The sequence below is a fragment of the Oncorhynchus mykiss genome, chromosome 6 (assembly GCF_013265735.2).
Source record: "Oncorhynchus mykiss isolate Arlee chromosome 6, USDA_OmykA_1.1, whole genome shotgun sequence".
NCBI classification, from domain to species: domain Eukaryota; kingdom Metazoa; phylum Chordata; class Actinopteri; order Salmoniformes; family Salmonidae; genus Oncorhynchus; species Oncorhynchus mykiss.
Window position 1 is genome coordinate 74,796,465 of NC_048570.1, and position 14,637 is coordinate 74,811,101.

The 14,637-nt window shown below is 41.4% G+C and overlaps 1 pseudogene; it reads right to left on the reverse strand.

The window, feature by feature from the left end:
- Positions 1-1,579: 1,579 nt before the first annotated feature.
- The window catches only part of LOC110526965, a 39,473-nt pseudogene continuing 26,415 nt past the window's right edge, over positions 1,580-14,637 (reverse strand).

Genomic DNA, 14,637 nt, shown 5'->3' on the forward strand with positions numbered 1-14,637 from the left:
CTCAAACGGATTAAGGAAAGAAATTCCACAAATTAACTTAACAAGGCACAGCTGTTAATTGAAATGCATTCCAGCTGACTACCTCATGAAGCTGGTTGAGAGAATGCCAAGAGTGTGCAAATCTGTCAAGGCAAAGAGTGGCTACTTTGAAGAATCTCAAATATAGAATATATTTGGATTTGTTTAACACTTTTTCAGTAACTGCATGATTCCATGTGTCATTTCATAGTTATGTCTTCACTATTATTATACAATGTAGAATATAGTAAAAATAAAGAAAAACCCTTTAATGAGTAGGTGCGTTCAAACTTTTGACTGGTACTGTATGATTGAGTGAGTGAAGAAGTTGCTGAACTGAAGGCAATTCAGCAGGTCCTCCCAGTGCCTGAGCAGAACAGAAAGCCCTCTTTATTTATTTGTTGGGGTCCCCAGGGAGGGCGCTGGTTTATCGGCACCAGTGGCCCCTTTTGGCTGCAGGGTTAAAACGTCTGTTACCTCTCCACCAATCGCTGCCTAGGAAAGTGATGTAGGCATTCCAGAGCCCACTGGATGGTTAAAGCAGATGGTTAGAAATTCTAGAACACTATACTTCTTAAAGAGAAGGTAAAACTACTATATTTGCGTGAGATAAAAAGATTACGCCATTGTAAATTTTTAATGTTCATGTGGAGATTGAAACATTAATTCACTAAAAGGATACTGGGATATTCATGACACTTTTTAACTGCAGTAATGTACCACACTCTTCACAAATATATATATTTTTAAAGTACATTTGAGTAAATTGAAACTTTTACTCGGGTAGGCCTGGTAAACATCTAAACAAAGGTGATAAATTGACCATGCCAGTAAAGCATTATGCCCCACTATTTTGTCCTTTATCCTGTATTGTACCTCAAGAGCAATGAGTTCCCTTTTGATTGCATCCATCCTATTAACATTCACTGTAAGAAAAGGTTTTGAGGACATATTTATCATGGTTGATGTGTTCTCATCCTGTATGTATTGTATGTGTAATCAGATGTTACGTCTGGGATGGACTCTCTATAGGTAAAGACATGATAATACAGTGTATTCAATGCAACTTTGAGTTAAAGGGAATTAACTGAATTTGCCAACAGCCAAGTATTTAAATTGATGATTAACACCATCTTTCTTTTTATTTTTTAAATCAGACATGGTTTATGACAAATGCTATACTTTAGTATTTGGAATTCAAATGCAAACATCTGCAATGTACTGTACACTACTTCATAATTGAAATAGGAAAGGTTTGATTGGCAATTTTGGAGAGAATAGGTAAATAAATGTGTTTATACTTATTTAGTGCATATTTGTAGTCATTCCATTTATTTGAACACCAGTTCACTGGTGGTGTGAATCAAATCTGTAACAAATAAGGGCATCGATACAAGGCAACTCTTCTTACCAGAGCTACATGAACTTCAGAATGACTTAAGGACTCCATCTAGTGAAGACTGGCAGTATTACTACACAGTTGTAGTAAACCAACCCACTGTTCCATGACACTTTATGTTCCCTGGCATCTTAAAATGGAAGCACACGCTACAAATGTCACAGAACGCAAAACTGCAAATTGAGGGGTTTATTTACTTCAATTGCACTGTATTTTATGAGAATAGTATAAACGTACAAGAAAATAAAGTATCTATTACGCATAGTCATAAAGCAATTAACTAGGCACTGAAATATCGTCAACCGTCAACACTGTTTTTACGTGGCAAGATGGCCACAGCTGTTTAATTCACTGCATTTCTCAATAATCATCTTTATCACTAAGAGCTTCAAATAGTATAGGTAGTTTAACCTGCACTTGTGTACTAGTGTGTTAGGCTTCTGATACTGCATTCACTGAGATTAAACAGACACCTTTCAAGATTGAAAAGTTCTGCATTTAATCGATCCATTACTGATTATATATGGCATAATGTAGACAGGCAAGATATCATTAGAGAAACTGCATCCCTTATATCAGAAAACAGATATTCTCTCCACATTTAGGAGTGAAAATACCATTTGGTTAGATCAGCTCGGATATGAGCGACGTTATTTAGAAGGATTTCCCACGGTCGTCCATGAAAGCCTCAATCTCCTCCACTGTACGAGGGACACAGGTGAGCAGCTCCCTTCTGCTGGCAGTCACCGCAATGTTGTCCTCAATACGCACCTGGACAGAGGAGGGGAAAACATCCAGTAAGACACATTTGAGGGTCAGAGCCAAGGTTAATAATAAACAGTAGATAATTGTCAGGGGGGAGCAGTTATAGCAGAAGACTTAACAGAACAGCATAATGTGTATATTATTTGCTGCCATGGATTAGATTGAGACAAAGGGGTTTCTATGTGCAAGCTTTGGGTGATTAACGTTGACAGTAACACCAGCACATAAACTAATGAGTACAAACTGTCTGTGGATAGGTAAACGTACCCCTCCAAAGCTGCGGAAGCGGGTCAGCACTTCATTGTTGATGAAGCAGCTCTGGGCTGGGTTGGCCAAGGCCTGGTCCAGCAGGTGGTTGATGAAGTAGATACCAGGCTCCACAGTCAGGACCATGCGTTCCTGCACCAGACGGCCCATCCTCAAGCTCTTCAGACCGGGCTCGTTGACCTGCTCAATACCCTGTGTAACCAAGAACAAGCGGCATGACACGGACGTTAGCTTTGTCTAGAAGGAAAGACAGACATGTCTTTTTGGAAGTGTATTTAGAACTTCCTGTAGCACTGACCATTGATGAATAAAATACTGTATCTATCTCTCTGGTACTGACCTCTGGGTATCCGCCCACGTCGTGCACGTCGATGCCCAGCAGGTGTTCAGGGCATGAAGACAGAGCCCATGTGGACCTTCAGCATGTCCTCCACACTCCCACGCAGGATCCCAATCTTCACCAGCTCCTCTAGGTGAACCCGGTCACCTAGACGGTGCATCTCTGGCTACTTGACCTCTGAAACACAAGACCACCTTCAGTCAGGTTTTTAAATCGTAGGTTAAAAGATTAGTATGCAGGTGATAATGACCGGTGGTGAGGATATGGCATGTTCTGTGGTAGTCTTCAGTCTTCAACAACTCAATATTAGTCAAACCATAGAACAAATTAATATATTAAATGTATAATCATTCCTTGTGCCCAAGCTAAGTATGTACTGTATGTTCCGTGAATGCTTCCTCAATCCTGCCTGTGTACAGTAGGATCATAACTGGTTTAATGGCAGCCATGACAGCCCGTGATGACTTGAGCACAGCCTCATAGATGGCCTTCTGGTCTGGAGTGAACTTTCCACATTGACTGGGAAGGAGCAGGTGATGTCAGAGGAGTAGCAGTAGTATTCTCCACCCATGTCAAACAGACTGCAAGGAAAAACAACACGTCACAGTTAGATCAGTGTTACTGCTCACCCAAAGGGCTCTACAGCCATTCCGGCATCATTATTTCCAAACATAAATCAGAGAAATTGTTCACAGCATGTACATCAGAATGAATACAAGTTTTGCCTTTCAAAGGTGCTCATGTGTCACCATGGGCGCTCCACACAGCCACTTTAAATCTCCATCAGTATCCCTATGCACACAGCAGCCTGACTTATGTTCAAAGCCAGTCCAAGCTATGCTCCGTCTATGAGCAAACCCATGGGAGAGCCACTCAGTGGTTCCAGCTGACAGCGAGAACAAAACAACACCCTACTATACTAATGACAGCAGGGGAGGTGTAGCTCTCTGAGATGTACAGTATTCCATTAAACAAAACAACACCCTACTATACTAATGACAGCAGGGGAGGTGTAGCTCTCTGAGATGTACAGTATTCCATTAAACAAAACAACAGATCACTGCAAGTGTTTTTGATATACAAATCCAAGACAAAATGAACACAGAATCGAATAAAACCAAGCAAACAACCCAAAAAGGACAATTGAGGAGTGGAATAACTTCACATCATGTGAAATGATCGCCGACTTACCACATCTCTCTGTCATCGATGGTCTTGTCATTGGGAGCTCCTGCATGGCCGTAGTGCAGGACTGAGCTGTTGTTTCCATTGTTGAAGATTTAAGCATACGAGTAGGTCATTATAGAGGCACTGAACACACGCCAGACAGAACAATAGCACCTCATTTCTGTACATCAAAATGTAACACGGATGTCACGCATTTCCGATATGTTCTCCATTAAATTAACCCATTTCTGTGTAGCAAAGGGAAGTGCCTTGCGTTCCACAGATACAGGTGTAGGAGGTGTGACTCATTCCCCCATGAGAGTAGCAGTAGTGCTGGAACAGGCTGCAACAGAAACACACTGACATGAGTGACCGTACACAAGAAGCTCCACAGTTCTAACAATGACAATATAGGAGGAAGTTTAATCAAGGGTTAACCTCCTTTTTGATATTGGTTAGCCTAGAATACAAGAAGAGAGTCATCTGAACCTCCCACCTTGAAGATCTCCATCGCCTGATACTTAACTGGAGGATAGTATAATAAAAGCATTTGGACTCATCTTCACTTGGTTATTGGTTTATTCACTGGAGACTTGAGTCAGTGATTACATATTCTCTGCTGCACGTTCTTTCTGCAGTCAATTAGTCAGATAGTGGGGCTGGCGAGGGGCACTGCTATAGTAGCTAAGATTATTTACATTCTTCAGCCACCCAGATGAAGGTTTAATTAAAAACACAAAAAGCTTCCAGCTAGAAACAGGAAATTGATTCAGCTCAGTGGGTGGCTGTTGCTACATTGTAAAATACACTCCCCTCCGTATGTATTTGGACAGTGATGCCATTTTTTACATTTGGCTCTATACTCCAGCATTTTAGGTTTGAGATCAAATGTTTCACGTGAGGTGACAGTAAAGAACGTCACCTTTTATTTTAGGGTATTTTCATGCTAAATGCATCTGTTTAACCATTTAGAAATTAAAGCACTTAATGTATTGTCCCCCCCATGTGAGGAAGTCATTAGTATTTGGACAAATGAGCTTATAGTGTTCCAAAGTAGTCAAAAGTTTATTATTTGCACGCAACGACTACATCAAACTTGTGACTCCACAAATTCATTGGATGCATTTGCAGTGTGTTTTGGATGATGTTTTGCCCAATAGTAATAGAAATAAAATGATTAGTCATCATTCAGTGAGTAGATAAGATATTTCGGAACAGTTCAAAATAAATCATGATAATGCCATGATTAAGAAAAATCATGAATGAATCATGAACAATGAATAATCAGCGAGATGCCGTTCAGAGGCTACAAAAAAAAACATGCTAACCTCTCACCATTACCAATAACAGGGGAGGATAGCATTTTTTTGGTGGGGGGGTGAGTATGATCTTTGTGCCTCTAACCTTTTCATTTTTCACGATTCATTCATGATGGTCGATTATCATGGTAGCATAACACATGAATATAGAAGTGTTTAGAAACATCTTCAATTCTTACTTATGATAAATGCATCCAACATGATTTTTGTCACAAGCTTGATGCAGTCATTGCATGCAAGGAATACGGGACCAAATACTACACTTTTGACTGCTTGAAAACACTATAAGTGAATTTGTCCAAATACTTATGACTTCAGTAGTGATCAGATCAGACGTGCTGTGAATGTAGTTTATCCAGAGGAACACACCTTGATAGATAAGGAACATACTGTTTTACCGTCACCTTCATGGTTAGACGGGACATAGTACGCCACCTCGTCATACAATATGCCTTTATACGGTACAAACAGTTCAATATAGCTGGCATACCCTTCATGATAACAAGCTCCACTCACCTCTCCATTTCATATTCTTTCTGTCCAGGTCTCACATGCTTCATGATCTGAGGAGAAAGACAACAGCACTTCAGGTTGGCTGTGCCTGTGATATACAAGGTTGCAAGTGGGAAATGATGCCTTCTTTTAGCTTTGATTATATTCATATATTACTCATTATAAAAAACATGGTGGGCTCCAAAAGTATTGGGACATTGACACATTTTTGGTTGTTTTGGCTCTGTGCTCGAGCACTTTGGTTAAAGTGCAGACTCCCAGCTTTAATTTGAGGGCATTTCCATCCATATCAGGTGAACCGTTTAGAAATTACAGCACTTGTTGTACATAGTCCCCCCATTTTAGGGGACAAATTAACTTATTAACTGTACATGTGTATTAAAGAAGTCAAAAGTTCAGTATTTGGTTCCATATTCCTAGCACGCAGTTATTACATGAAGCTTGTGTCTCTAGAAACTTGTTGGATGCATTTGCTGTTTGTTTTGGTTGTGTTTCTGATTATTTTGTGCCCAATATAAAGGAATGGTAAATAAAGTAGTGTCATTTTGGAGTCACTTTTATTGTACATACAGTGCCTTGCGAAAGTATTCGGCCCCCTTGAACTTTGCGACCTTTTGCCACATTTCAGGCTTCAAACAAGATATAAAACTGTATTTTTTTGTGAAGAATCAACAACAAGTGGGACACAATCATGAAGTGGAACGACATTTATTGGATATTTCAAACTTTTTTAACAAATCAAAAACTGAAAAATTGGGCGTGCAAAATGAGTATGAGCCCCCTTAAGTTAATACTTTGTAGCGCCACCTTTTGCTGCGATTACAGCTGTAAGTCGCTTGGGGTATGTCTCTATCAGTTTTGCACATCGAGAGACTGACATTTTTTCCCATTCCTCCCTGCAAAACAGCTCAAACTCAGTGAGGTTGGATGGAGAGCATTTGTGAACAGCAGTTTTCAGTTCTTTCCACAGATTCTCGATTGGATTCAGGTCTGGACTTTGACTTGGCCATTCTAACACCTGGATATGTTTATTTTTGAACCATTCCATTGTAGATTTTGCTTTATGTTTTGGATCATTGTCTTGTTGGAAGACAAATCTCCGTCCCAGTCTCAGGTCTTTTGCAGACTCCATCAGGTTTTCTTCCAGAATGGTCCTGTATTTGGCTCCATCCATCTTCCCATCAATTTTAACCATCTTCCCTGTCCCTGCTGAAGAAAAGCAGGCCCAAACCATGATGCTGCCACCACCATGTTTGACAGTGGGGATGGTGTGTTCAGCTGTGTTGCTTTTACGCCAAACATAACGTTTTGCATTGTTGCCAAAAAGTTCCATTTTGGTTTCATCTGACCAGAGCACCTTCTTCCACATGTTTGGTGTGTCTCCCAGGTGGCTTGTGGCAAACTTTAAACAACACTTTTTATGGATATCTTTAAGAAATGGCTTTCTTCTTGCCACTCTTCCATAAAGGCCAGATTTGTGCAATATACGACTGATTGTTGTCCTATGGACAGAGTCTCCCACCTCAGCTGTAGATCTCTGCAGTTCATCCAGAGTGATCATGGGCCCCTTGGCTGCATCTCTGATCAGTCTTCTCCTTGTATGAGCTGAAAGTTTAGAGGGACGGCCAGGTCTTGGTAGATTTGCAGTGGTCTGATACTCCTTCCATTTCAATATTATCGCTTGCACAGTGCTCCTTGGTATGTTTAAAGCTTGGGAAATCTTTTTGTATCCAAATCCGGCTTTAAACTTCTTCACAACAGTATCTCGGACCTGCCTGGTGTGTTCCTTGTTCTTCATGATGCTCTCTGCGCTTTTAACGGACCTCTGAGACTATCACAGTGCAGGTGCATTTATACGGAGACTTGATTACACACAGGTGGATTGTATTTATCATCATTAGTCATTTAGCTCAACATTGGATCATTCAGAGATCCTCACTGAACTTCTGGAGAGAGTTTGCTGCACTGAAAGTAAAGGGGCTGAATAATTTTGCACGCCCAATTTTTCAGTTTTTGATTTGTTAAAAAAGTTTGAAATATCCAATAAATGTCGTTCCACTTCATGATTGTGTCCCACTTGTTGTTGATTCTTCACAAAAAAATACAGTTTCATATCTTTATGTTTGAAGCCTGAAATGAGGCAAAAGGTCGCAAAGTTCAAGGGGGCCGAATACTTTCGCAAGGCACTGTAAGAATAGAAGTTAAAGTTTTATAGCCCATGTCCCTTCACAGAGCGGGCCACTGATTGGGCTGCTCAATCAGTGGACCGCCCTGTGAAGGGACATGGGCTATAAAACTTTTCAAACACGCCCTCCTCCCCCTTCCTATATAAGCCCTTGACGACAACATAACTTCCTGTTCCGATGATGTGAGGACGACGGTCCTATGTCAGAATAACTACAGAACGAAGCCAACATCAGCGTGAGCTTTGGTTGAGAATGGTATGAACCTAATGAAACCCAATGTTGTATTGCTGATTCAACTTGTTAGCCAGGGTTCGTGCAGATAAAATAATTTACAACTTTCAGATGAGACTGAATTGAGGTGACGATTGATATTGACGGCTATTGATGTAAAATATTACTAGGTCTTTAAGTGTTTATTCGGAAGATAACAGCTCTATAAATATTATTTTGTGGTGCCCGACTCTCTAGTTAATTACATTGACATGATTAGCTCAATCAGGTAATAGTAATTACGGAGAAGTTATTTTATACAATAGCATGTCATGTCACTTATTCCGGCATAGCCAAAGACATAACACAGGTATGTCTGTCTGTCCTGCAGGATTTTACCTCTTTATGGGCTTCACTGGAAATCCGGTTAGTGTATCGCAGAACCTCCAGCTCCATGTCAGTCTTAGTCAGCCGGCTGCAGGAAGAGAAGGAACAAGGAGTCAAGGGCCTCTTAGATCAATATGCCAGGTGTATATTTCTATATTATAAACTGGGTGGTTTGAGCCCTGAATGCTGATTTGCTGAAAGCCGTGGTATATTAGACCGTATATCACATGTATGACAAAACATTACTTTTTACTGCAATAACGTTGGTAACCAGCTTATAATAGCATTAATGCACCTCAGGGTTTGTGGTATATGGCCAATATACCACAGCTATGCGTGGTATATTGGCCATAACCTGCGTTGTGCATAAGAACAGCCCTTAGCCGCGGTATATTGGTCATATACCGCACCTCCTCTGGCCGTTTTGCTTAATTCTATCATGCACAAACACTGGCTTATAGCACCCAGCCAGAAACAAAATAATGATGATGAAAGCTAAAGCTCTGTGTTTATGTGTGTGCTTTATATTTGGTAGCTCATAATGAATGCAGAAATAATACCTGTATTACTCATCCATTCAACACTGCCGGAGGAGCCTTACACTCCCCTCTTTATCTTTCAGGAAAATCAGCTTTTTACCATATTGTTAGTGAGGTGTTTTTCTGATTCTATTCTTGGTCATGGTTTCTACCACCATTTATGTATTAATGATTCTGCCAGGTCAGTTGTAAATGAGAACTTGTTCTCAACTGGCCAAACTGGGTTTTTAAAATGTTATTCTCTACACATTAGAGATGCAGTCATCACCTCAGATGACTCAGTGTGAAACAGCCACAGACTAATAAGACTTTACAAAAATAGTTCCACATTACAGAAAAGAAGCAGCAACCACAAGCTGGATATAGTATCATACAGTACTTACCATTCCACAATGACTGGATGCAGAAGAGTGTTGTTCACTTGGAATCTGAAGTATCAGACACAAGATCATATTTATCAAGGTAAAATATTCAACCAAATATATTAGAAATACCAGTTTGATTCAAATGGATATCAATTGATGCCAATTAAACATACTGACTGATTCCTTCAAAGGAGGCTTCGTAGCAGATACTTCCACTATCTGTGTTCTGTCCACGCTGGAATAAACATAATACAATTACCAGGCCCACTTTCAAGTCTCTGACACAATCGGTTTTAATGAGAAGGCCTAAGGAGTATTCTTAGAGTGTCTTTGTGAGTCCATGATGCTGAAAGTGGTAGGCTGTCTCCTGAGGCTGATCACATTCACATATAGTTTGAGTTACAGTCACTGACTCACTCTCCCATCCACAAGAGGTATGTGGCAGGGTCTACAGTCAATCACGGATTACAAAAATAAAACCAGCCCAGTCACGGACCAGGATGCCTTGCTCCCAGGCAGACTAAATAACTTTTTTTGCCCGCTTTGAGGACAATACAGTGCCACTGACACGGCCCGCAAACAAAACATGCGGACTCTCCTTCACTGCAGCCGAGGTGAGTAAAACATTTAAACGTGTTAACCCTTGCAAGGCTGCAGGCCCAGACGGCATCCCCAGCCGCGCCCTCAGAGCATGCGTTGACCAGCTGTCTCGTGTGTTTACGGACATATTCAATCAATCCCTTTCCCAGTCTGCTGTACCCACATGCTTCAAGAGGGCCACCATTGTTCCTGTTCCCAAGAAAGCTAAGGTAACTGAGCTAAACGACTACCGCCCCCGTAGCACTCACTTCCGTCACCATGAAGTGCTTTGAGAGACTAGTCAAGGACCATATCACCTCCACCCTACCTGACACCCTAGACCCACTCCAATTTGCTTACCGCCCAAATAGGTCCACAGACGATGCAATCTCAACCACACTGCACACTGCCCTAACCCATCTGGACAAGAGGAATACCTATGTGAGAATGCTGTTCATCGACTACAGCTCAGCATTTAACACCATAGTACCCTCCAAACTCATCATCAAGCTCGAGACCCTGGGTCTCGACCCCGCCCTGTGCAACTGGGTACTGGACTTCCTGACGGGCCACCCCCAGGTAGTGAGGGTAGGTAACAACATCTCCACCCCACTGATCCTCAACACTGGGGCCCCACAAGGGTGCGTTCTGAGCCCTCTCCTGTACTCCCTGTTCACCCACGCATCCAACTCAATCATCAAGTTTGCGGACGACACAACAGTGGTAGGCTTGATTACCAACAACGACGAGACGGCCTACAGCGAGGAGGTGAGGGCCCTCGGAGTGTGGTGTCAGGAAAATAACCTCACACTCAACAACAAAACTAAGAAGATGATTGTGGACTTCAGGAAACAGCAGAGGGAACACCCCCCTATCTACATCGATGGAACAGTAGTGGAGAGGGTAGTAAGTTTTAAGCTCCTCGGCGTACACATCACAGACACATTGAATTGGTCCACCCACACAGACAGCATCGTGAAGAAGGCGCAGCAGCGCCTCGTCAACCTCAGGAGGCTGAAGAAATTTGGCTTGTCACCAAAAGCACTCACAAACTTCTACAGATGCACAATCGAGAGCATCCTGTCGGGCTGTATCACTGCCTGGTACGGCAACTGCTCCGCCCACAACCGTAAGGCTCTCCAGAGGGTAGTGAGGTCTGCACAACGCATCACCGGGGGCAAACTACCTGCCCTCCAGGACACCTACAGCACCCGATGTCACAGGAAGGCCACAAAGATCATCAAGGACAACAACCACCCGAGCCACTGCCTGTTCACCCCGCTATCATCCAGAAGGCGAGGTCAGTACAGGTGCATCAAAGCTGGGACCGAGAGACTGAAAAACAGCTTCTATCTTTTTAAAAGAATCTGAATGGTAGACCTCAGCTTGTTTTTTTGACTGCAAACGTGATCTTGACTCAGAAAAGGTTGGTGACCACTGCAGTAGAGTATTGATATACTATTTTTGACAATATAGTGCCTTGCGAAAGTATTCGGCCCCCTTGAACTTTGCGACCTTTTGCCACATTTCAGGCTTCAAACATAAAGATATAAAACTGTATTTTTTGTGAAGAATCAACAACAAGTGGGACACAATCATGAAGTGGAACGACATTTATTGGATATTTCAAACTTTTTTAACAACTCAAAAACTGAAAAATTGGGCGTGCAAAATTATTCAGCCCCTTTACTTTCAGTGCAGCAAACTCTCTCCAGAAGTTCAGTGAGGATCTCTGAATGATCCAATGTTGACCTAAATGACTAATGATGAGAAATACAATCCACCTGTGTGTAATCAAGTCTCCGTATAAATGCACCTGCACTGTGATAGTCTCAGAGGTCCGTTAAAAGCGCAGAGAGCATCATGAAGAACAAGGAACACACCAGGCAGGTCCGAGATACTGTTGTGAAGAAGTTTAAAGCCGGATTTGGATCCAAAAAGATTTCCCAAGCTTTAAACATCCCAAAGAGCACTGTGCAAGCGATAATATTGAAATGGAAGGAGTATCAGACCACTGCAAATCTACCAAGACCTGGCCGTCCCTCTAAACTTTCAGCTCATACAAGGAGAAGACTGATCAGAGATGCAGCCAAGAGGCCCATGATCACTCTGGATGAACTGCAGAGATCTACAGCTGAGGTGGGAGACTCTGTCCATAGGACAACAATCAGTCGTATATTGCACAAATCTGGCCTTTATGGAAGAGTGGCAAGAAGAAAGCCATTTCTTAAAGATATCCATAAAAAGTGTTGTTTAAAGTTTGCCACAAGCCACCTGGGAGACACACCAAACATGTGGAAGAAGGTGCTCTGGTCAGATGAAACCAAAATGGAACTTTTTGGCAACAATGCAAAACGTTATGTTTGGCGTAAAAGCAACACAGCTGAACACACCATCCCCACTGTCAAACATGGTGGTGGCAGCATCATGGTTTGGGCCTGCTTTTCTTCAGCAGGGACAGGGAAGATGGTTAAAATTGATGGGAAGACGGATGGAGCCAAATACAGGACCATTCTGGAAGAAAACCTGATGGAGTCTGCAAAAGACCTGAGACCGGGACAGAGATTTGTCTTCCAACAAGACAATGATCCAAAACATAAAGCAAAATCTACAATGGAATGGTTCAAAAATAAACATATCCAGGTGTTAGAATGGCCAAGTCAAAGTCCAGACCTGAATCCAATCGAGAATCTGTGGAAAGAACTGAAAACTGCTGTTCACAAATGCTCTCCATCCAACCTCACTGCGCTCGAGCTGTTTTGCAAGGAGGAATGGGAAAAAATGTCAGTCTCTCGATGTGCAAAACTGATAGAGACATACCCCAAGCGACTTACAGCTGTAATCGCAGCAAAAGGTGGCGCTATAAAGTATTAACTTAAGGGGGCTGAATAATTTTGCACGCCCAATTTTTCAGTTTTTGATTTGTTAAAAAAGTTTGAAATATCCAATAAATGTTGTTCCACTTCATGATTGTGTCCCACTTGTTGTTGATTCTTCACAAAAAAAATATCTTTATATCTTTATGTTTGAAGCCTGAAATGTGGCAAAAGGTCGCAAAGTTCAAGGGGGCCGAATACTTTCGCACGGCACTGTATATCAATTCTATGACTGCAAGTATCAATTCTCTCTCTTATTTTGCAAGGTTGTTAATGTTAGCTAGTGCTAGTTAGCTCGTCTTCAATCTTACTTTTAAATGGTGAGGCAACATGTTTTCAGCACTTGACTAATCAAAATTAGTATTTTATTAAAATGTGTTTTATTATGCCTCTCTCCTTTATTATGCCTCTCTCCTGTCCCTCTGCAGCAGACATATAGTGAGCTATATTTATTTAACATTGAATTGTGATAAATCGTGATACATATAGAATCGTGATACATATGGAATCGCAGTACATATTGTATCGGCACCTAGCTACTGTAAGTATCGTGATAATATCGTATCGTGAAGTCCCTGGCAATTATTTCAGAAACAACCCCTCTGTAGAGAGACTAGCTAATAGTACCCACAAACTGGAGCTGTAACCACCTATTATTTCACTATTCTGTGAGTAAATTTCAAGTTAGACATGCATAGTTAGTTAGTTACCTGGCAAAGTTGCGGATTGATGCCTGACTGCCAGCCTGCAAAAAGTATGCCGCTCTTTTCTTATGTTTGTCAGCAAGCCCCGTTAACGAGAGTTAGCTTAGTTGATCAGGTTTATGCAGATAGCTAGCGAGCTAACAATTTATGCATTATAATTTGTTCAATTCAGAATCAGTGGCCAAGTACGCTTAACACAAAGATAAACCATAGAAATAATACAGAACAGAATATATACTCACTCCTGTCGTGCAGCCATGTTGTTCAAGACTGTGACACGTGTCTTCGCTTGTGAAGCCGATCAGCTGATTTTGGCTGAAGCGAGTGAGTGCTGATCAAAATGTTTCAAAATGTGTGTCGGCATTATGTGATATCAAGCTGCGAACCTGAATGATGCTTGAAATAGTATGGCAATTTATTTGATCCACTAACTTGAAATATATGTTAGTATTGCATTGCAAGGTCTTTATAACTGTCTTTCAGAAACCCCCCAGGGAGTTGTTTCCGTTTCAAATCCACTATTTTTTTTTTATCAGTAAACATCACACAACATATGTTTGTGTTGGATATATATACTGTTCAGCTTTAAGTTTTTATTATGAACCAACTTTTGAGGTGTTATTTCATTCTCAATTTCATTGTCACTCTTCAGTGAATATTCTTGATATATTTTCTCACTGAGAACTTCTACAGACGTCTGTTCTAGTGCCCATCCCACACAAGTTATGTAACTTATTATGTATGGCCTTTCTTTTATCAGAACCAGCAATTATTTCAACACTTAGTTCAAGGTCCAAGAAAGCAGACACTGTGTGACTGAGGCTGCATTTCTGTTGTCAAAAGATCTGATTGGTCAAAATACCCATTAGTGGCAAAAATATCTGAATTGGGCTGCCTGTCTGTCATAAATTGAAAATGCATCCCAGACCTAACAATATTGACTATTACTGATATGCCCCACTTTGATTAGGAGGGCAGTGGGGTGAATTTGTCTCAACTGCAC